General features: G+C 34.7%; 1 protein-coding gene and 1 long non-coding RNA gene across 3 annotated transcripts in view; one reads left to right on the forward strand and one right to left on the reverse strand.

Annotated features, from left to right (window-relative positions):
- The window catches only part of LOC131802470 (uncharacterized), a 167,581-nt gene that overhangs the window by 17,527 nt on the left and 127,681 nt on the right, over positions 1-22,373 (reverse strand). The window contains exon 4 of the long non-coding RNA XR_009342215.1: positions 5,071-5,107. This is a non-coding gene — a long non-coding RNA (uncharacterized LOC131802470). The remainder of the gene's footprint in view (positions 1-5,070; positions 5,108-22,373) is intronic.
- The window catches only part of LOC101891327 (uncharacterized), a 73,884-nt gene that overhangs the window by 8,932 nt on the left and 42,579 nt on the right, over positions 1-22,373 (forward strand). The window lies entirely within an intron of this gene.

Below are 22,373 nucleotides of genomic sequence, written 5' to 3' on the forward strand. Positions count from 1 at the left end.
ATTGTTTTGTTTTTAAAATATAGGGAAATACATTATTGTTTGTGTTTCTTCTTTAAAATGGAGAGAATATGAAATATAATCTTTAAAAATTAAGCTATTTTACCGATGTATACCGGCTACTTAAAAAGTCAAGTTCTCTTGAAATTTTTTTCTCAAATTTGACATATAACCTTACATTACTTAGCAAAATGTTTGTAGGCGTATGTGTTACTTTCTGAATTACTAGTAATGACAACCACAAACTCTCTGCATTACCGGTATTCAAAAAATAATGGCAATTAAATACCCTCTACATTACCTGTGGGTTAAAAAAAAAAGTTTTTCCAATTAAATTTACAAGATAACGCTTTTACGGCTTAAGAGCGGATTTGAGAACTAATGAAACAGTATATCGAAGCTTAACCTTAATTGATTTCATCTTAATTTGACGGAAGTATTTTTTTATGTTTTATGTGACTTCCCTCATCAAATATTATTGCTATAGGGTGCATGTTATGACTTTGAGATGGCTTAAACAAGAAAAAACAAGTAAGCAAAGGCTATAGTCGTGCGGGGCCGACCATGTGATACCCTACAACACTACCATATGTTAGAAGCTCCCTTATATCCAGATCGAGTTTTTAAGATTTCGCTTTTGAAATTATGTCACCGAACACTGACCTGACCAGGGACATTTGCCCAATATTTAAACACACCGTCATGCTGTTAGTTGTTGTGGGCCATTTTCCATCCAAAATGCTTGAATCCTTCCCTGTCCTTAACTCTCTTCTCAAGCGTGTCGATTGGCTTCAATTGTGTGATCAGGAAATTTTTGTCTGTATTTGGTTCATTTGAACCCCTAAATATTTTGCGATCATCTCCAAAAGCAAGAGGCCCCTCTGTATCTCTAAATTTCAACGAAATCAGCATAAAAAAACCAAAAATTCGGCTTTTGTGTATTTCGGATATCGCCTGTAAGTAATGCTGGTATTTTTTCACACAAAAGTAGTGGTCCATTCTACTCGCTGTCCTGAAATCTAACTTCATGCGAGATTTCGTGTCCTTTTCAACCCCCAATATATTTTTGGGGGTTGAAATGGACTACAACCCTCAAAAATATATTGGGGACATCTTTAAAACCAATAGGCAAACCAATATTGACATCTTTTTATGCGATTTTTTTTTAGAATTTATACTTTTGCCAAGAGGGCATTCTGAATTGACAAAATTTGACAAAATCGGTCCAGCCATTTTTGAAATATAAGCATTCAGCTCACTTCCCCTTCCTTTGTACATATATACATGGTCTATATTTCGTTATATATAGCCGATACATTTACTATCGCCATCGACATTATGGTCAAAATTGTTCGTCTATTTGTGATTTCATCGGGATTAAAAATATTCGCGGTTTAATGGGAATTTTGACTTTCATTTCACACAAATGTTATGGTCTATTTCATCAAAGAAGACTTGGAAGACTTCTAGCCACCCCTAAGATCTATCCCCATGCTAACTTCCGCTTCGATTGGTCCATAATTGCGACCTGTAGAACAACTGCAAAATTAGGGAATTTTTCAGTTTTTGGTCAATTTCAACCCCTAAATATTATGCGATCATCTATGAAAGCAATAGGGTTCTATTGTGACCATAACCCCACCTCCATTTTCAATTTCGTGAGGATCGGACCATAATTGCGACCTGTAGAGTGATTACAAATTGACATGGACAGACGGACGGACATACATAGCTAGATCGACTCAGCTCGGCGAGATAGGAAGATCCATATATACTTTCCTATATGGGAAACCAATTTTTCGAGGTGTTACATAACTTTTGGCCCAATCAAACTTATAATACCCCCAATACATAGTGTTGTAGGGTATAAAAACGAATGACGCATATACATTTGGGCTTTAGCTACATAAGAATAGATTTACACCAAATGTAACGCATTTGTTTACAGACTAAATCCGGCTTCCCTAAGTTGGCTTATATTCAACATTTGGTACACGATAAATGTGAAATTGCATAAAAATCTTTATGGGAGAATTATAAATATCTGTTATTTGGTATCATTAATATCAAATCGGATGAAACATATATACTATATAGGTCTAGGTTTTATGTGCTTAAATGCATTATATTTGGCCTAATATATATATATATATATATATATATATATATATACATATATATATATATATATATATATATATATATATATATATATATATATATATATATATATATATATATATATATTATAAATATATGTGGCAGCAATATTATAATTGAAGCCGATTTTCACCAATTTCATTAGAATTCGTCCTGCAATGCATCTCAATCAGACAACAAATGCGACCAGTACGTTGTTTACAAAAATTCATGTACCGACGGACATGAATACATCGACACAGAATGTGATCCTATGGAGGTTTTCAAAAGGAACTATGGGCCTATCTCGATTCCACCTGCATGTTACAAACAAATACACAAAGACATAATACCCTGCACCATAGTGTTGCGTAGGGTATAAAGAAAAGAGATGCACCGAAACAGCTAATGCTAGAATAAAATTAACAAAATACCGAATTTCGGGAAGTATCGTTATATAGGGGCTATCAGTGTTATTGACCGTAGCACCCGTTATGAACTTAAATTACGGAATTTGAAATAATTCCGGTAAAAAATATCTCTAATAGTAAAAAATATGTTATGTAGTGAACCGACATGGCCAAACTTAACTGCTTACTGGCGAATTACACATGGGTGTAAAATATTAGCCTTCTACCGACCGACAGACATCGTTAAATAGAACATATATACTTTGTTGGGTCTGACATGAGTATTTCTAGGAGTTAAAATCGGAATGACAAAGTTAATATACCCTCCGTAGAATGGTGGAGAGTATAAAAATTGGTATTTGGTACCAGATAACAGATACAGCCCAGAAATACCTCTCCAAAATTGTATCGAGAACGGCAAAGATTTGGGTATATCTCCCATATATATCCTTAATCGGATTTCAGGTTTATTGTGCAAATAATGGCTAATATAAGCCCAATCGGAGTGTATTTTTGTGAAACTCGGCTCCCAAAAAATATATACTTTTTATACCCTCCACCATAGCATGGAGGTTATTTTAAGTTTGTCATTTCGTCGAAATTTACATTTTAGACCCCGTCCGTCTGTGGAAATCACTCTTGCTTCCGAACGAAATGAAGTAGATTCATAAAATTTTACTCAAATGTGTATAATGTCTGCAGGACTTGTGGTATTGAAAATGGGCCATGTAGGTATGGAATAGCCCCCCATATAACGGTACCTCCCAATATTCTGTAATTTGATGATTTTAGCGACATTATTTACCGGAATTGTTCCAAATTTGGTATTTGAAGTTCGTAATGGATACTACAGCCTATGACAGGAGATTGTCTGTGCAGGTCCACGTCTTCGTATAGCCCCCTCTAACGGTACCTCCCGATATTCGGTATTTTTATGATTTTAGCTACATTGTTCACCGATTTTTTTTAAGTTTCGCATTTGAATATTTTAACGGCTTATGACAAAAGTTACCTATGCAGGACCATATCGTCGTATTGGTCCAGCTTCATTCGGTATTTTTGAGATTTTAATAGAATTTTTAACGGATTTTTATTGTTTTAGAGAATTGCCAAATTCATTCCAAATGATCGAGGTTATTCAAAGTTCATCCCGGCCGAACTTGTTTAATATTTTTTCTTGTTTAATATAAATTTTCTCCATGTGATACCATGCACTCTCTAGCAAACTATAACTGCTCTAAAGCCAAATGTTGATAGAGAGTATGATCTACTTGAAATAAATTATTTTGTTACGGGAGCTCTTCTAAATATGCTAAGTGGTGTAGGGAATCGTATAGTCGGCCCCGCCCGACTTTTGATTTTTCCTTACTGGTTTTAAAAATGGAATTTTGATGTTCGGTATGATGATCACTGTGTGTTGAAGATAAAGTAATGGGGCTGGAACATGAACATGAATTTTAAAATAGGAAATATTCCACATGGTACTACGTTAATTAATATTTGTATTGTTAAATTTTTGCTATGCTAAATAAATAAAAATATAAATATCATATCTTTTTGAAATTATACATTTCCGACAGACAGCTATATAAGGTCAGATTATGATAACACATGAAACATTTAGCAATATTTATTTATTTCCAAAAAAATTGCAAACCTATTATTTTAACATTCGAAGGCCGGATGATGCAACTGCGTGCACATTTCCCCCTCATTATTTCTAGATGATTTTCCATTTGATTTGGAATAATTAATTTTTCCTCTCCATAATTTTAATAATGTGTAATATTATTTATTAAAATGCTAGCATACGTTTTTTTTGGCTTCCACTACCATACCGAAAATAAACAAAATGGACCGCACGTGAATTTTTCATTACAAACTATTTCATAATTGCCGACCACTTGCTGACCTGGTCAAACGTTGCCACCACATACGATTAAATACGCCGCACTTGCCACAAAACTCAAGCACAGTTCAGAGTTGAAAAAGTCAGACCACAAAACCAAGCTATGATGTGATGATAATTCGAAATTAAAAACAAAATTCGAAAAACATTAACGGCAACAACTACAACAATATAACACAAAGGTAAATTGTTGTCAAAGAGTTAAATTTTTATTGATGGTCTTCATTGCTAACTGTAATTGTCGCACATTTAATGGCGTGGCAATTAATGAAAACGCGTAATAAACGAAATTAAAATAAATGTGGCGTGTGTGTGTGTGTTTGTTTTTCGTTCCTAAAGCGAAAGTATTTCACATTTGATGTCATGCCAGCCAGCCAGCCAGTGATGCTATTAATTCAATAAATCGTGTGTGTTTGTTTATCTCGGTATGTAATATATATACGAACATACATATATTTATTTCATTTTATTCAATTATTTATGTAACCGCAAAATTGTGCAAGTACTTAATTGCAAAGATGATAATGACGATGTGAGCGATGATGATAATGATATTTACAATGATTAAAACCAATGAACGACGCAATCGGTATCAGCATGAAACTTTCTTCTCACCTTTTGATATTTGATGCCCCCTCGAACCCAGGGGTTTCTGTAAAAAAAAGAGAAGCCAATAATTGTCATTAAAATTTTGATGAAGATATGTATGAATTATAATTTAATTTATGAAATAAATATTTTTAATTATCGAGAAATGTGAACCACATATTGGTGGACAAATTTTTGCATAACAATTAATAGAGCACAAGAAAAAAATTGAGGGGTGAAGAGCAAGGTATATAATTCCCTACACCAGAAAAGTACGTAGTAACCTCAGCATTGACATCTTAATGAATACGCCCTGTGTGGGACGTACAAAAGAAATTGGACTTACACTATGTATTATATTAGTATAAATATTTGAGTAGAACCGGAGAATTGCTTTGAATTTTCTTAAACTTATGAATATGATAAATTCCTGGGGAGGGTATGAGGAAAAGTGAATAAATCACATCTTCATGTCATATCTGATACTGTACAATTGGAATATGCGAAATGTGAAGAAATACCGGAAACAGAGTTATACTTGACGAGGCTTATTATTAACAAGTAAAAAAGCCTGCCGGGCCGAACTTTGAATACCGAACTTTAAATTGGAACGAATTTGGCAATTCTCAAAAAAATTCTGTTCAAATCTTAGAAATACAGAATGTAGCTGTTTTATTAGGGTCAATACGACGACATGGACCTACATAGATAACTTTTGTCATAACTTTTATTCAAATGCGAAACTTAGATAAAATCGATGAATAATGTAGCTAAAATCATCAAAATATCGAATATGGGGAGGTACCGTTATCTGGGGCTATACGAAGACGTGGAACTGCACAGACAATTTTCCGTCTTAGACTGTAGTATTCATTGCGAACTTCAAAAACCAAATTTGAAACGAAATACCGAATATCGGGAGGTACCGTTATATGGGGCCTAGACAAAGACGTTGACCTGTACAGACAAATTTCTGTCTTAGGCTGTAGTATTTATTGCGAACTTCAAATACAAAATTTGAAATTCCGGTGAATAATGTCGCTAAAATAATCAAAGAACCTAATATCGGGAGGTACCATTATATGGGGGCTATACGAAGACGTGGACCTGCACAGACAATTTTCTGCCATAGGCTGTAGTATCCATTACGATCTTCAAATACCAAATTCGAAACAATTCCGGTGAATAATGTCGCTAAAATCATCAAAATACCGAATATCGGGCGGTACCGTTATATTGGGGCTATACGAAGACGTGGATCTGACGAACAATCTCCTGTCATAGGTTGTAACGTTAATTACGAACATCAATTACCAAACATAGAACATTTTCGGTGAATAATGTCGCTAAAATAATCAAAGAACCTAATATCGGGAGGTGCCGTTATATGGGGGCTATACCAAAACGTGGACCTACATGGCCCTTTTTCAATACCAAAAATTCTGCAGACATATATAAATCGACATAGAATTTTATGCTGATCAAGAATATTTATATTTGTGGGTCTAAAATGTATATTTCGATGTGTTACAAACGTAATGACAAACTTAACATACCCTAAGTACTATGGTGGAGGGTATAGAAATGTTGACCTTTTGGGAAGGTACAAGAAGAATTGGCCCAATATTTTCCATGTACGTTTCTGGCGTAAAGTGATATTGACATTATCGCGAACCGTTATATAATAAGACAATATTTCTGGGATTTGAACAGAACACAGAAATCACTGGACCAATATTGTACTAACTGACCTAAGTTTTATCTAGATATTACGAGTATGAACTATATCACATGCTGCCACAATATGAGTTTTTTATTTACCATTTTTAGTATTTATAGGGAAGTGACGGAGGGAAACCACCAATATATTCGATTTTCACTCCCGTAAAGTAAGTAAAGTGGACACTGATTCCCCATATTACGAGGATGTTATAATGGCAAGTTTTGACCTTTTTTGTAGGAGTCAATAGAACTACTAAGATATTTTTTTTCTTTTTATAACATATAGGACAAGTAGGATGCATTAACGTACCAGACTCTGGCAGAGTGTGATACAGTAAGCTTGAAAATGAGCACGTTAGAATTTTCCAACCCCAAGATTGGGTGTTACACAATGCCATAACTCGCTATTATGCATAGACCCCTGCATAATGGTACCTGCGGTTTAACTATCTTGAAGGTTTCAAAAAAAATTTTGGAGGATATAAATCCTTTTCTTACTGTTATTGCAGTTCCCTTTATTTTCGGATGTTATTATTTAGGATGTTAATAACCTAGCAGACTCTGGCAGAGTGTAATATAGTAAGCTTGAATATGAGCATGTTAGACCAAAAAAAGGAAGAGCTAAGTTCGGGCGGGCCGACTATGTAATAACCTGCAACACTATGCATATTTAGCAAAGCTACCCGTAAAAAAAAGTTTGTATAAGAAATTTATGTGAAGTACAAACTATGAACCTATTTTGAGAGCGTATTATGGGCTTAGTTCTGTTAAAATTTGAGGAAACTAATGCAGGATGAGATAAAAAAACTGCAACAAAGTCAAACACCATAATTTTTATTTTTACTTTTTAATTTTATTGAATGCGGCCAAAATGTTTAAGTGCCCAAGGCTTTAATATACCCTCCAGAATATTTTCGTGATAATATTCGGCATTTATTCTAATGTCGATTAATACAGGCGGAGAGCGACAATCGGCTGTTATGGCGATTGAGTCTCCTCTTTGGCAAGTAAAAACGATCATTTTGTTTCTTTGCAAACTGCTGGACAACGAATGTTATCTCATCGGAGAAAACCAAATTCGGCAGTTCACCATTTTCGGCCAAACGAAGCAACTCTTTATCTCATTTGAGTCTATTTTCTTTCTGTTGCGGTGTAATTTCTTGCATTATTTTGAATTTCAATGACTTTATTCCGAGCTCATTTTTCAATATTTCCCGAATGGTTTATTGCGATATGTTCAGCTCACGAGCCAGTTTTCGGCCACTGCGACGCGGGTTTCGATCAAGTCGCTTCTTTGCTTTTCGAACCATTTCTGCTGATGTTGCAGTTTTCTTCTGTCCACTTCCGTGACGTCGTGCTACGCTACGGTAATGAGCGATGGTACGAGACACAAAAGATTTATTCACATTTAAATGCTGGAGTGCTCTAACGATAGCCACTTGTGGTTCTCCAGACAAATATAAAGAAATCACAATATCACGCTTGAATTTCATCACGAATAACTGTTTTTCCTTGAAAATACTCGCCAAAATGCATTTGTACGCTTGTAAACAATAAAATGAGCTGTCACTGAAATAATTTTAACAAGTTGTCGGACGAGTGTCTTAGAAATGACAGCAGTCTGAAGTTGATTGGAGTTTTTCCATCATCATCACTCTGTATATCTCTATCCGATATCAGGTTTATTGTTCACTAAATGGCCAACATCAGTCCAAATGACCTGAATTTTGGCACATCCGACTGAATTCAGTCTAGAAGCAAGTTCGTCAAATTTTGTGAAAATCTCTTAAGTTATAGCTATAACTCCCATATATATGTTTCATCCGTTTTTGGGGGTTTAAGTCCCTCATATGCGTAATATGCACTCCACAACAATGATATTTGATACCGGACATCAGATACAGCTCGATAATACCTCTGCCAAATTTTTTCGACATCTTCATCCGATTTTACGGTTGTTGTCCACCATATATGTAACATCAACCCATATTGGATAGACTGTTTCATATTCAACCGAATTTTTCCAATTGGTGAAACTCGTTCCTGTATATGTATTTCTCCAATAAATATTTTTATATCCTACAACACTATGTGTTGGGGGTATTATAAGTTTGATTGGGCCAAAAATTTTGTAACACCACGAAATATTCGTTTCCCACATAGGAAAGTATATATGGACCTTCCTATCTCGCCGAGCTGAATCGATCTAGCTATGTATGTCCGTCCGTCTGTCCATGTTAATTTGTAATCACTCTACAGGTCGCAATTATGGCCCGATCTTCACGAAATTTAGAATAGAGGTGGGGCTAGGGTTAGAATAGAACCCTATTTCTTTTGGAGATGATCGCATAATATTTAGGGGTTGAAATGGACCAAAAACTGTAAAATTTCCTGATTTTGCAGTTTTTGTCAGTACAGGTCGCAATTATAGACCAATCAAAGCGAAAGTTAGCATGGGGCTAGAGCTTAGGGCTGGGAAGAAGCCCTCCAATCATCGGGTAATATTTAGTGTGTGAAATAGGGCACAACATTTGTGTTAAATAAAAGTAAAATTTTCCATTAAACCGCGAATATTTTTTATCCCGGCGAAATCACAAAGAGACGAACAGGTCAATTCTGACCGTTACGTAGATGCCGATAGTAAATGTATCGGTTATATATAGCGAATATATACAATGTGTATATACAAAGGAAGGGGATGTTAGTTAGAATGCTTATATCTCAAGAATGGCTGGACCGATTTTGATAGATTTTGTAAATTTAGAATGAGCTTTGGGCATAAAAGTATAAAATCTAAAAAATCTCATAAAAAAATATGACAATAATGATGTTAATATATATTTTGTAGTATTTTGTGACATTTTTTTATTTTTTCATATTTTTTATCGCATGCGATTTTTTCAATTTGACTTATAATATTTTGTAATATTTTTTCACCTTAAATTATATATAATTATTGCAAATATCGTCTGATCATTACGAAAATTTCACAAGGGTAGGGTTGGGCTCAGAAGGGCTAGGCCTATTGTTTTGTAAGACGTCCGCAATATATTTAGGGGTAAAATGGGCCAACAACTAAAAATCATTCCTGATTTTTTAGCCATTATAAAGGTCACAAATATAAACCAAAGGACACGAATTCTCACATAAAGTTAGAGTTTAAGACAGCGGGTAGAATGGACCACTACTTTTGTTGGAAGAAATACCAACATTTCCATTCTACAGAAACACTGGAAATAATTTACAGGAAATTTTCAAAATACACAAAAGGCAAATTTCTGGCTTTTTTATTTATGCTGATTTCGTTGACGAATATAGCCAATTATCGTAGACAGCTAATCATATAGAAGAGTCTAAATTTAGAGACACAGATGGGCCTCTTCCTGGAGATGATCGCAAAATATGACCCAAAAACAGAAAAAAATCCTGTTCACACAATTGAAGCCAATTGACGCGCCTGAGAAGAGAGTTAATGACAGGAAAAAGTTCTAGCATTTTGGATGACCATTAGATTATATGTAGCTGTAAAATGGAGCGCAACGACTAACAGCACGACGGAGTGCGTAAATATTGGGCAAATGCCCCTAGTCAAAATACTAAGGGTAATATCTGGGCAGTGTTCCGTGACGTAATTTCAAAAGCGAAATCTTCCATAAGGGGGCCTCTAACATATTGTAGTGTTGTAGGGTATCACATGGTCGGCCACGCACGACTACAGCCATTGCTTACTTGTTTTAATATAATTCTTGTCGAATTCATATCATACACTATACAGCAATGTTATTTGATACTAAAGGTTTAAAAGCCTCCGTCAAATTTTTTGAAAATCGATTCAGAGTTGGAACAATTCCCAAATCCTTGGTACGCATTCAAATAAGGTCCATAGTTGGTATGGGAGCTCTACTAAGTATCAAAAGTCGGCCCGCCCTTACTGGTTTTATATTCCTTAATCCCAGACATCCACCATTGTTTATTTTAAATGTGTCAGTCGAACTTAAATACGTAAGATATTGAGCAGAATTTTCGCTGTGAACTCCGCAAAATTTTGGAGTTTTGGTATCTTATTTCATTAATTCAAGTTCAATAACTTCGCTTTATGCTAGACATAAAGTTTTCTTTCATTTTAAGTAGCTTCTTGCATGTTGCAATCTGATACGCTTACTTGGTTTTCTGCACCATAATCCAATCTAGACTTTTCACTGGTTAACCATCACGAATAACTTACAAAACGAAATCCAAAAGCGTGTTATTAATATGAAAAACGTTTTTGGTTGCAAGGAAAAAAGGCAAAAACAATTCGTTTGAGGTTGTTATTGCACTTTTTGTGAGTGTATGTGTGTGTTTATTTTCACTTTTATTACGATGGATATTTCATAAGTAATTACTAAAAAATTGGTTGCTTATTAGGTATTATCAGCTATTGCACACAATATAATTTAATAAATTTTGAACATTGAACAGTTTGGAGGCATGCCATTTGAAAATGGTAACAGATTTCACACTTACAAGGTAGAACATATTCCCCAAATCTGTATATTCCGCTGGTCATATATCAATTAATTCAGATTTAAACTATGTAAGACCATTACGAACATTATATTAATTACGTGTAGCCACATTTAAACTAAGGTCTCAAATTAAATATTTCTCCACTTTAGTTTAAAGATTATAGTGGACAACTAGTGTTTATACCCTACACCACAAGGTGGTCAAGGAATTATGTCTTTGTGCTTTTGTTTGTAACAGGCAAAAGGAAACGAGATAGACCCATAGTTCCTTTTGATGATCTGCATAGAATCACTTTCTGAGTTGAGTTATGCATGTCAGTCCGTCCGTCTGTCCATATATTCTTGTGAACAAAATGCAGGTCGTATTTATTATCCGATTGAGATAAAATTTTCCAAAAAACATTTTTTTTTTGGCCCAAGGACGAACCCTATTGAAATTGGAGATAATCGGTAAAAATTTAGATATAGCTCCCATATATATCTTCGTCCGATTTACCTTTTATTGTGCACCAAACGTGTAATATCAGCACGAAAAATATGAAATTTTGCACATACAACCAAATTAGGCCTGAAAATAAGTATGTCAAATTTGATCGAAATCGGTTCAGATATAGCCATAACTCTTATATATATTGTTCATCCGATTTGTTATTTTTGTCCTCCGCAGCCGTAATATGCACTCTGTAACAACAATATTTGGGGAAATATATCAAATGCAGCTCAGAAATACCTTTGCTAAATTTTATCGAGATCGGTTCAGATGTGGATATAGCTCCCATATATAACTTTGTCCGACTTACATTTTATTGTGCACCAAACGTCTCATATTTGACCAAATGGGACGACCGAATTGAGTCGAGAAGGTAGTATGCCAAATTTGGTGAAGATGGGTTCAGATATAGCTATAGCTCCCATATATATTGTTCATCCGATTTGTTGTATTTGTTACCCACAGCCGTAATATGCACTCCGTAACAACGATATTCAGGGAAATATATCAAATACAAATACATAAAATCGGCCCGCCCGGCTTTAGGACTTTCTTTACTGGTTTTCTTTACTCGACCTTTTTGTATTTCAATAAAACAAGTGTTGTTCGAACTTAAGGTCTTTGTTGTTATATATATTTCATTTTCCAATATATCGAAATTTGATGAACTTCATCTATAGGGAAATGTTCTACAGTAAAAATAAACAAAGCAAGACTTATTACCTATATCACAGTTTTTATACCCTACAACACTAGGTTTTGGGGGTATTATAAGTTTGATCAGCAAATGTTATGTTCTATTTCACCCATTAAATATTAACACAATGACCATAAAAATGGAATACTTCTGCCCAGCCCTAAGCTCTAGTCCCATGCTAATTTCTGCGTCTTGCATAGAACTGTCTATGCAGGACCAAGGTTTGGTATAGTCTCCATATAACTGTAACTCCAAATGTTCGGTATTTCAAGGATTTTAGCCCGAATATTTAACAGAATTATATCAAACTTGGTATTTGAAGTTCATAATAGGCACTGCATTCTCTGCCAGCTATAGAGATCAACGTTTTCGTATAGCCGCCATATAACTGTGTTTTTGTGATTTTATTCGGCATTTTTGTGATTTGGGTCACACTGTTCACCGCGATTGTTTTAAATTAGGTTTTGGACTTCATAATAGATACTACCTCCTGTGACAGAAGGTTGCTCATACATTTGTACATCTGGGTATAGGTCCCATATAACGGTATAAAAGAAAGAGCCAAAACCCCATATTGTAACTAGCTTGAACTATACTCCTGCAAATACGATGTGCGTCTGTCTGTTGTAATCACGATGTCTTTGATGATTTTAGCGACATTTTTTACCAGATTTTTCCAATTAGCGATATTAGCGACATTATAGCCCCCATATAATGGGTTTCACTTAAACGGTATTTTTGGACGATTTTTTTTTTAGTTTTTCAAGACTTTCCTTTCATGACAGATCTACGGAAGCTTTTTTAACATTAGAAGGTTTTAGAGGGTCTTACATAGGGTTGTATTTATTTTATGAAAGTTTAAAAGGAGGCCTTCTTCCTACTGAAGACCTATCTTCAGTGTATAGACAACATATAGCTCTGCTATAGGAAGACTTCTTCCAATAGAAACACTTTTTAAGGTTCTTTATAAATAAAACAAGTAAAAACTGTAAATTCGTTAAAAATTCTGCTAATATTTAAAAATACCGAATGTAACAGTTATATTAGGGTCTATAGGACGACGTGGACCTGTATTGGCAAGTTTTGTCATAAACCATTACAATATTCAAATGCGAAACTTGAATAAAAAATTCGGAGAATAATGTAGCTAAAAACATCCAAATTCCGAATATAGGGAGGTACCGTTATATGGGGGCTATACGAAGACACGGACCTGCCCAGACAATTTGCTGTCTTAGACTATAGTATTCATTATGAACTTTAAACACCAAATTTGAAACATTTCCTGTAAATAATGTCGATAAAATCATCAAAACACCGAATATCGGGGGTACCGTTATATGGAGGCTATACCAAGACAATTTTCTGTCTTAGGCTGTAGTATTCATTACGAACTTCAAATAACAAATTTGAAACAATTTCAAATACCAAATTTGAAATAATGTTGCTAAAATCATCAAGGTACCAAATATCGGGAGGTACCGTTATATGGGGTCTACATGAAGACGTGGACTTGCACAGACAATTTTCAGTCATCTGACACAGCCAATTTTCAGTCAGGCTCTAGCATCCGTTTTGAGTAAAATTTTATCAACCTACGGTATTTCGTTCGCAAGATAGAGGAATTTCTACAGACGGACGGACATCGATAAATCAACGTAGAATTTTTTTGCTTATCAAGAATATATATACTTTGTGGGGTCTAAAATATATATTTCGAGGTGTTATAAACGGAACGACAAACTTAATATATCCTCCATACTATGGTGAAAGGTATAAAAACAGGGTGCAAAACATCCAGTGTAGCCTCGTCTGTGTGGCACGTAGTGTCATCCAGTATTAACCAAATGTTGCCAATATTCTCCACGTTAATTTTTGTGAACAAAAGTTTGTTCAACATGGCCCGATAACATACGACCAATCCTTGCTCATTTTCGAAAAAAACACCCAATTATGCCTCTGGACCACAATCCACACCAAAGAATGAATGGTTTGGAGTGCATTAGCTTTTCAAAAAATGCGTGTGGGTTTTCTGTGAAATTTGTTACATGGCGGACCCTGTACAAGACCTCCCAGAAACCATACTTTTACTAATGAAACTTGCGTGGAGAATTTCTCAATCCATCTTTATAACCCTGTTGTATGTAATAATAATAAATCATTGGGGCTTTTTTTATATTCCAATATCAATAAATATGTGCATAAAGGCGTGTTTTCGATATCTCCATTCAATTAGCTTTGAAGACTCACTTTTGGAACAAAACTATTTAGTTTACAGACACCTACAAACTTTACACACATCTTTTCATGGCATTTAATTTCAAACTGATAATTGTCATAATTTATTTTTGTTAATGATATTATTCAGCTTTGTTGAACATCCATAATGCGGCTGGAAGATGTCGACAAATTATTAATTCAATTATGTGTATTCTAATCAAATGTGTATTACATTACACATACACAGCCTCAATGACTTGCTCTTAATTTTCTTAAGAGCTGTTGTCAACATACAGACACACACACACTCACAGTAAAATATCTTAACATTGGCTTGGTCGCTTTCTTTCTCTTTGATAACAGTTATGTAATCGTTTTATTCAAAGTCTGGGTCAACATTGCTCAGTTTGTGTTAGCCCCACAAACGTTTATTGTTGTTAGCCAACATAATGACCATTTGGCCGGCAATGTGAGTGAGTGTGTATATGTGTGTGTGTGCATTTCTCGTTTAATCAACAAAACATATAAACAAGAAGACATGAATGATATTCTATGATTTTGAACTGGTTTATGTCGATATAATGACCACGTTTTTGTATCTTAAATGTGTGCGCGTGTGTAATGTAGGTAACACTTTTTTAACTATTTTTTTAAATGTTGACACTAAAGAATAACACACAGAGATACGAAGAAAAACAAAATACAACTTAACGGTAGTCTTTAATGTCTCCATACACTTGACCATTTGTTGTGACAATTTCTGAATAAAACTAATTTAAGACGAAACGTTTTTGTATGCGAGTGTTAAAGGTCAACTCGTTGAAAGTTATATAATGTTTTGTTTTGAAATTATTCTTTGTTAAAAAATCATATTCACCTGCTTTACAAGAAGTTGAATGACAAAGTTGAAATGAGAAAACAAAAACGTTTGGTTTGTTTTGTTGATCTTTCTTGTTGGAAAGACAAAAAATAAATAAGTTTCTCATCGAGAGAAACCTAAAGCCCAGAAAACATCACAACAATTTCAGGAAAGTAACAAGTAAAAAATCCCTTAAAAACTTTAAAAAAGTATCGAGATTCAAAATTCGGATTAAAACCATTTTAAATCGCAAACAATAGTTTTTCTTAATATAGGGTAAGTGTGCCTAAGTTCGGCATGTCCCAGTAGTCGGCACTTTTTATTTTTAAGCCCAAATAAATGAAACTATTATAACTAAATGTTTTTTGTTTACTTCAAATATATTGTCAGCTATCTTTGTGCACAATTTCGCTAGGAAAATATGAATTATTCTAATGAAAATTAAATTTTTGTCTATGAAGGTCCTCAACAATTCATATTCTTAAGAAAAGTACAATAAAGACGTCGAATCAGTTTAACTAAACAAAAATTTTATATTTTAATGAATTAATTTATTATTATTATTAATTATTCTTACAAAAAATTGGTATGCCGACTGTTGGAACATGCCATACCGACAAATAGCAAGTGTTGCCGACTACTGGCAAAAAAGCATTGTTTTAATAAAATTACAAATTTATGAAATGTAGTAAAAAGTTATTAAAATTTTATTTATTATCAGCCCAAAAGTCCTGAATTTTGGCACATCGAACCGAATTAAGTCTAAAAGCAAGTACATCTAATTTCGTGAAAATCGATTCAGATATAGCTATAGCTCCCAAATATATGTTTCATCCGATTTGGTGTTTAAGTCCCTCACGTTCGTAATATGCATTCGACAACAATGATATTTGGTACCAGAAATCTTATAGAACTCGGAAATACCTTTGTCAAATTTTATCTAGAACGGCTAAGATTTGAAGCTCCCATACATAACCTTAATTCGATTTTGCGGTTAATATAATGGTTAATATCAGCCCAAATACTCAACCTGATGAAAAAACTGCAGCCAACTTCAGACTGCTGGCATTTCTAAGCCACTCGTCCGACAGCTGTTAAAATTATTCTAGTGACAGCTCATTATATTGCTTACAAGCGTACAAAAGAATTTTGGTGAGAATTTTCCATAAAAAATTATTCGTGATGGAATTCAAGCGTGATAGTGTGATATCTTTATATATGGCTGGAAAAGCAAAGTGGCTATCGTTAGAGCACTCCAGAATTTAAATGTCAATAAATCTTATGTGTCTCCTACCATCGCTCGTTACCATGATACTGGTAGCGTAGCCCGACGTCAAGCAAGTGGACGGAAGAAAACAGCAACATCAGCAGAAATGGTTCGAACAGTAAAGAAGCGACTTGATCGTCGCAGTGGCTCGTATTAATCGAACGTGGCTTCAAATAAATGTTGAATATTATAGCGAAAATATTCTGGAGAGTATATTAAAGCCTTGGGCACGCAAACATTTGGGCCGCAGACCTTGGACATTGCCACAGGACTCAGCATGCGCCAAGAATGGTTGCAGAATGAGGTTCCCCGCTTCGTTTCCAGCGCACAATGGCCACCACCAAAATCTACGGATAACAATCCGTTGGACTATTGTGTCTGCAGTATTTTGAAAGCAAAGTTGGCTCTAAAAAATACCAAAGTGTCGGTCACCTCAAGCAAGCGCTTCGACTGTGTTTAAAAGAAATAGATCTTAGTTATTCCGTTTATAAGAACCACTGGACTGATTTTAACAGTTAATTCGGAATTGTCTCTTGCCAAAAAGTATAAATTCTAAGAAAATCGCGTAAAAATATGACAATTAAAAATGAATATTTTTTTGTTACATTTTTTTAATTTTTGTAAATTTTTTTATAGCATGTGATTTTTTCATTGTGACTTACAATTTTGAATTGTACATTTTCAAAAGTTTTTCTAAACCCCTCAACACTATGTCTTGAGGGTATTATTTGTAGGTCGCCGTCCGATTTTCATGAAATTTTGCATGAGGGTAGGGTCAGAATTAAAGCGTATTGTTTTTGAAGATGTGCATTTAAGTGTTCAAATAGACCAAATAATTGCATGAGAAGAGGGTTAATTATTATGAATTATATTTAGCTGTAAAATGAACCACAACTTTCGAATGAAATTGTTTCGAATAACTAACAACAGGGCAAATGCCCCCGGGTCAAAAACCTAAGGTTAACATCTGGGCAGGGCTCTATGACATTATTTCAAAAAAGAAATCTTCCAAAATGGATTTGGATACAATGCGGGCTTCAAACATATTGAAGTGATATAGGGTATCACATGGCCGGCTCCGCACGACCATATCCTTTGCTTACTTGTTTTGATATGTGTATATTACTCTCAAAAGGGCTTAATAAAAACATGTTAATTTCTCTTAAGCATTTTACCCAATAATCTAAGGTGTAGTAGAATCCTGAGATTCATTTTATTGCAAATTCTTGTGAATACCTACTTAAAAATCCTATGGCCGAATATGTAAACATATTTTTTGCTTTTTTGACCATCAATGCATTTCTATTTTGCTAAGAATCAACAAGGCTATGTTGGCTTTCCTGTGAATGCAACTACCAATCAAATGGCCTTGATGTCGTCCATTTTCAGAACCCACTTGGCACAAATGTTATTGGCATGTGGGTTAACTCTTTGGCCAGTCCAAATTAAAAGTTATTTGAGCACAAAGACTTGAAATGTACATCCATTGTTTTCTTCAGAAATAAAAACGTTGCCCTAGTAAAACAGGGTTATGTGAATGATATGTGCCAGTAACATCACTCAAGAATTCTTAAATCTAACAAATACATTTTGAAGTATTGATTGCCTAAGTCAGGAATATTCCTCTCAAATTGACATTACTCTCTATTGTAGGAAGTTATGCTTTTCAAAAGAAAACTGACAGCTTTGCAATATTTGCTGATAGCTACCAATAACTCATGATTACATTCCGACGAAGGAAATGAAGCATATTTTAGCAAAAATCTGCATAAAAAAGGGGAACCAATCCATTACTTTAAACAGAACTTGTCACACAAGATTAGTAGTTATATTCTTGCTACTAAGTGGAGGAGTATAGACAATTTTTTACTTCAATGATTGTCATGTACCAAATTTCCTAAAAAATACCAAATTGGAAACAACTACGTAGGTTGGTGTGACAAGGATTAAAAAAATACAGAGAATCGGTGGGTATCGTTATATGATACAAATACCAAATTTACACCACTCAAAACAACAACAACAACAACAAAATGCTGAATATCGTACATACTATGTTCCGCCACAGGAGCTAGAACCCATTATGAACTAAAAATACCAAGTTTTTAGGAGGTAACGTTATGTGGGGCCTATACGAAACCGTGGACTTAAAAATACGATGTTTCACTACCGGAGATTGAAGCCATTATGAACTACAAATACCAATTTTTAAACAAATCCGTTGAAATGAATGAATGTTGCAAAAATCATCAAAACACCGACTATCCGGAGGTACCGTTATATGGGAGCTACACTAAAACGTGGACCCATATAACTTATTTTCAATACCAACCATATTGGGTACAAAATAAATTGTTCTGCCAAATTTTTAAGCTCCACATAAAATATTGTGAATGTATCATGGTTTCAACAGACAGACGGACATCGCACAACAGACCGACGGACATATAATTTTAGGCTGATTATGAATATAACCAGGGTGAGATAAAAAAATGCAACAACGTTAAATGCCATAATTTTTACATTTTTCTTTTAATTTATTGAATGAAAGCAAAACATGTCGGATATATCATACAATTTTAGAATGAGTTTATATTTGTTCGAATTAGTCACCTTTAGCAGGAATTATGGCCTTCAAAGAGTTAATGAAACCATCATACGCTGCCCAAATGCTGCTCTGCGGTATTTTGGCCCATTCCCGGTGAAGCGCTTGCTTGAGGTGATCGACACTTTGGTATTTTTTAGTGCCAACCTTGCTTTCCAAAATACTCCAGAAACAATAGTCCAACGGGTTGGTATCCGGAGATTTTGGCGGCCATTGCGTGCTGGGAATGAAGCGAGGAACCTTATTTTGTATCCATTCTTGGGGGGCGCGTGCTGAGTGCGATGGTGTTGAGTCCTGTTGGAATTTCCAAGGTCTGCGGACAAAATTTGCATGCCCAAGGCTTTAATATACCCTCCAGAATATTTTCGCGATAATATTCGGCATTCATTGTGATGCCACGGCCGATTAATACGAGCGGAGAGCGATCATCGGCTGTAATGGCGGCCCACCCCATCACCATGGCCGGCGCTTGAGTTCTGGTGAGCAACCGAAGGTGCACACTTTCTCTAGCGGTGTAAGTTCTTGCGCTTTTAGGAATTTCAAGGGCTTTACCCCGAGCTCATTTTTTCAATATTTGCCGAATGGAATATTGCGATATGTTCAGCTCACGAGCTATTTTTCGGACACTGCGACGTGGGTTTCGATTAAGTCGCTTCTTTACTTTTCGAACCATTTTTGCTGATGTTGCTATTTTCTTCCGTCCACTTCCTTGACGTCGGGCTACGCTACCAGTATCGCGGTAACGAGCGATGGTACGAGACACAAAAGATATATTCACATTTAAATGCTGGAGTGCTCTAACGATAGCCACTTGTGGTTTCCGAGCCAAATATAAAGAAATCACACTATCACGCTTGAATTCCATCACGAATAACTTTTTTTCTGGAAAATTTTCACCAAAATGCTTTTGTACGCTTGTAAACAATATAATGAGCTGTCACTGGAATAATTTTAACAGCTGTCGGACGAGTGGCTTAGAAATGACAGCAGTCTGAAATTAGTTGCAGTTTTCTCATCTCACCTTGTATACTTTATGGGATCTACGACGAATATTTAGGGATGTCACAAATGGAATGACAAAGTTAATACACCCTCTTTTTCAAGGTGGAGGATATAAAAATAATTAAAAATTATAACAAAAAAAATTTTTCTGTAGAATTACTGCAATAACCTAACGGAATTACCATTAAAGATCATCTGAATAAGTATTTCATATATTTATCAATGAACTGAGCTGTTCTATTTGGAAATTATTAGCAAAAATTTATGAAACCAATTATATTTGGCAAATATAATCATATTTCCCACAAAATGTACGAACAATTAACATTTCATCAGTACTAATTGAATTTGAACCATTAGAATAAATCTCCGGAAATATTTCAAAGTTTTTATTATTTGGAATAAATTTATAACTTTATTTTTACTATGTTCAATTTCCATTTTGATCTGTACTGCATAATTGATACACGTTGGAATTCATATGCATAATTCAATATGCATTCCTCTTATTAATCCTGTTTTTGGAAATGACTACTAACAGGTTTTCATAACAACAACAAAACCATATATAGGTCATTCTACGGCATTTGAGTTTGAAGCAAACCAATCATAAAAATTCTTTGAATCGTTGCATACGCAGCTTTATTCGTTTACTTCAAATTTCAACAAAATAATTTATGGAAGTAATATATACCAATTAATTTAGGAATTATGGTATGGTTATGGACGATAATGGTAATTAGTTGAATTTTTTGATATCTTTGGATGAAGGTAACCTATATAAAATAAAGCTCTTGAAATCACGGCTATATTTGAACATACATTATTTTGATGAGATTTAAAAAAAAACTTATAAATGACTATATGACACTCTACACCACTATGCGTAATTAGTAGAGCTCCAGTGACAAAATAAGTATATATTGGGAATTTATGTGAAGTAGATCATACCAACTATGTACCTTATTTGAATGGGTATCATGGTTTTAGAAGAGTCACAATTTGGGAACTATATCCAACTCTGAATCGATTTCAACAAATTTGACGAAGGCTTTCTTAGCTCTAATACCAAATAACATTTCTGTAAAGTGCATGATATGAATTCGATAAGAATTATATTAAAAATATTTTTTGCAGCAATGGATATACCAGACCGAGTTTTACCAAATGGAACAATTCTGTTGATATGAAACAAGTTAAAAAGCAGTAAGTTCGGCCGGGTCGAACTTTGAATACCTTCCACCATTTGGAAAGAATATGGACATTTTCAAAAAAGAAAATCCATAAAAAATTCTGTTAAAATTTTAAAAATACCGAAAATATCCCTTATATTGGGGTCTATACGACGTGGACCTTCATAGGCATTGTTTGCCATTAGCCATTACCATATTCAAATTCGAAACTTGAAATAAACGGTGAATAATGTAGCTAAAATCATCAAAATATCGCATATAGGGAGGTACCGTTATATTGGAGCTGTGCGAAGACCTTTACCAGCATAGACAATTTTCTGTCTCATGCTATAGCATCCATTACTAACGTTAAATACGATATCTTAAATAATTTCGGTGGGTATTGTATTTAAACTCGTCAAAAACCGAATAAAGGGAGGTACTGATATATGGGGCCTGGACCTGGATCTGCATAGGTAATTTTCTGTCACAGACTGTAGTTCCCATTACGAACTCTAAATACGTAATTTGAAACAATTCCGGTGAATAATGACGCTAAAATCATCAAAATACCGAATTTTGGGAGGTACCGTTATATGGGGGCTATACGAAGACGTGGACCTGCACCGACAAATTTCTGCCTTAAGCTGTAGTATTCATTACGAACTTCAAATACCAAATTTAAAACAATTCCGGTGAATAATGTCGCTAAAATCATCACAATACCGAATATCGGGAGGTATCGTTATATGGGGGCTATACGAAGACGTGGACCTGCACCGACAAAT

This window comes from Musca domestica, unplaced genomic scaffold (assembly GCF_030504385.1).
Source record: "Musca domestica strain aabys unplaced genomic scaffold, Musca_domestica.polishedcontigs.V.1.1 1, whole genome shotgun sequence".
In the NCBI taxonomy this organism is placed as follows: Eukaryota; Metazoa; Arthropoda; class Insecta; order Diptera; family Muscidae; genus Musca; species Musca domestica.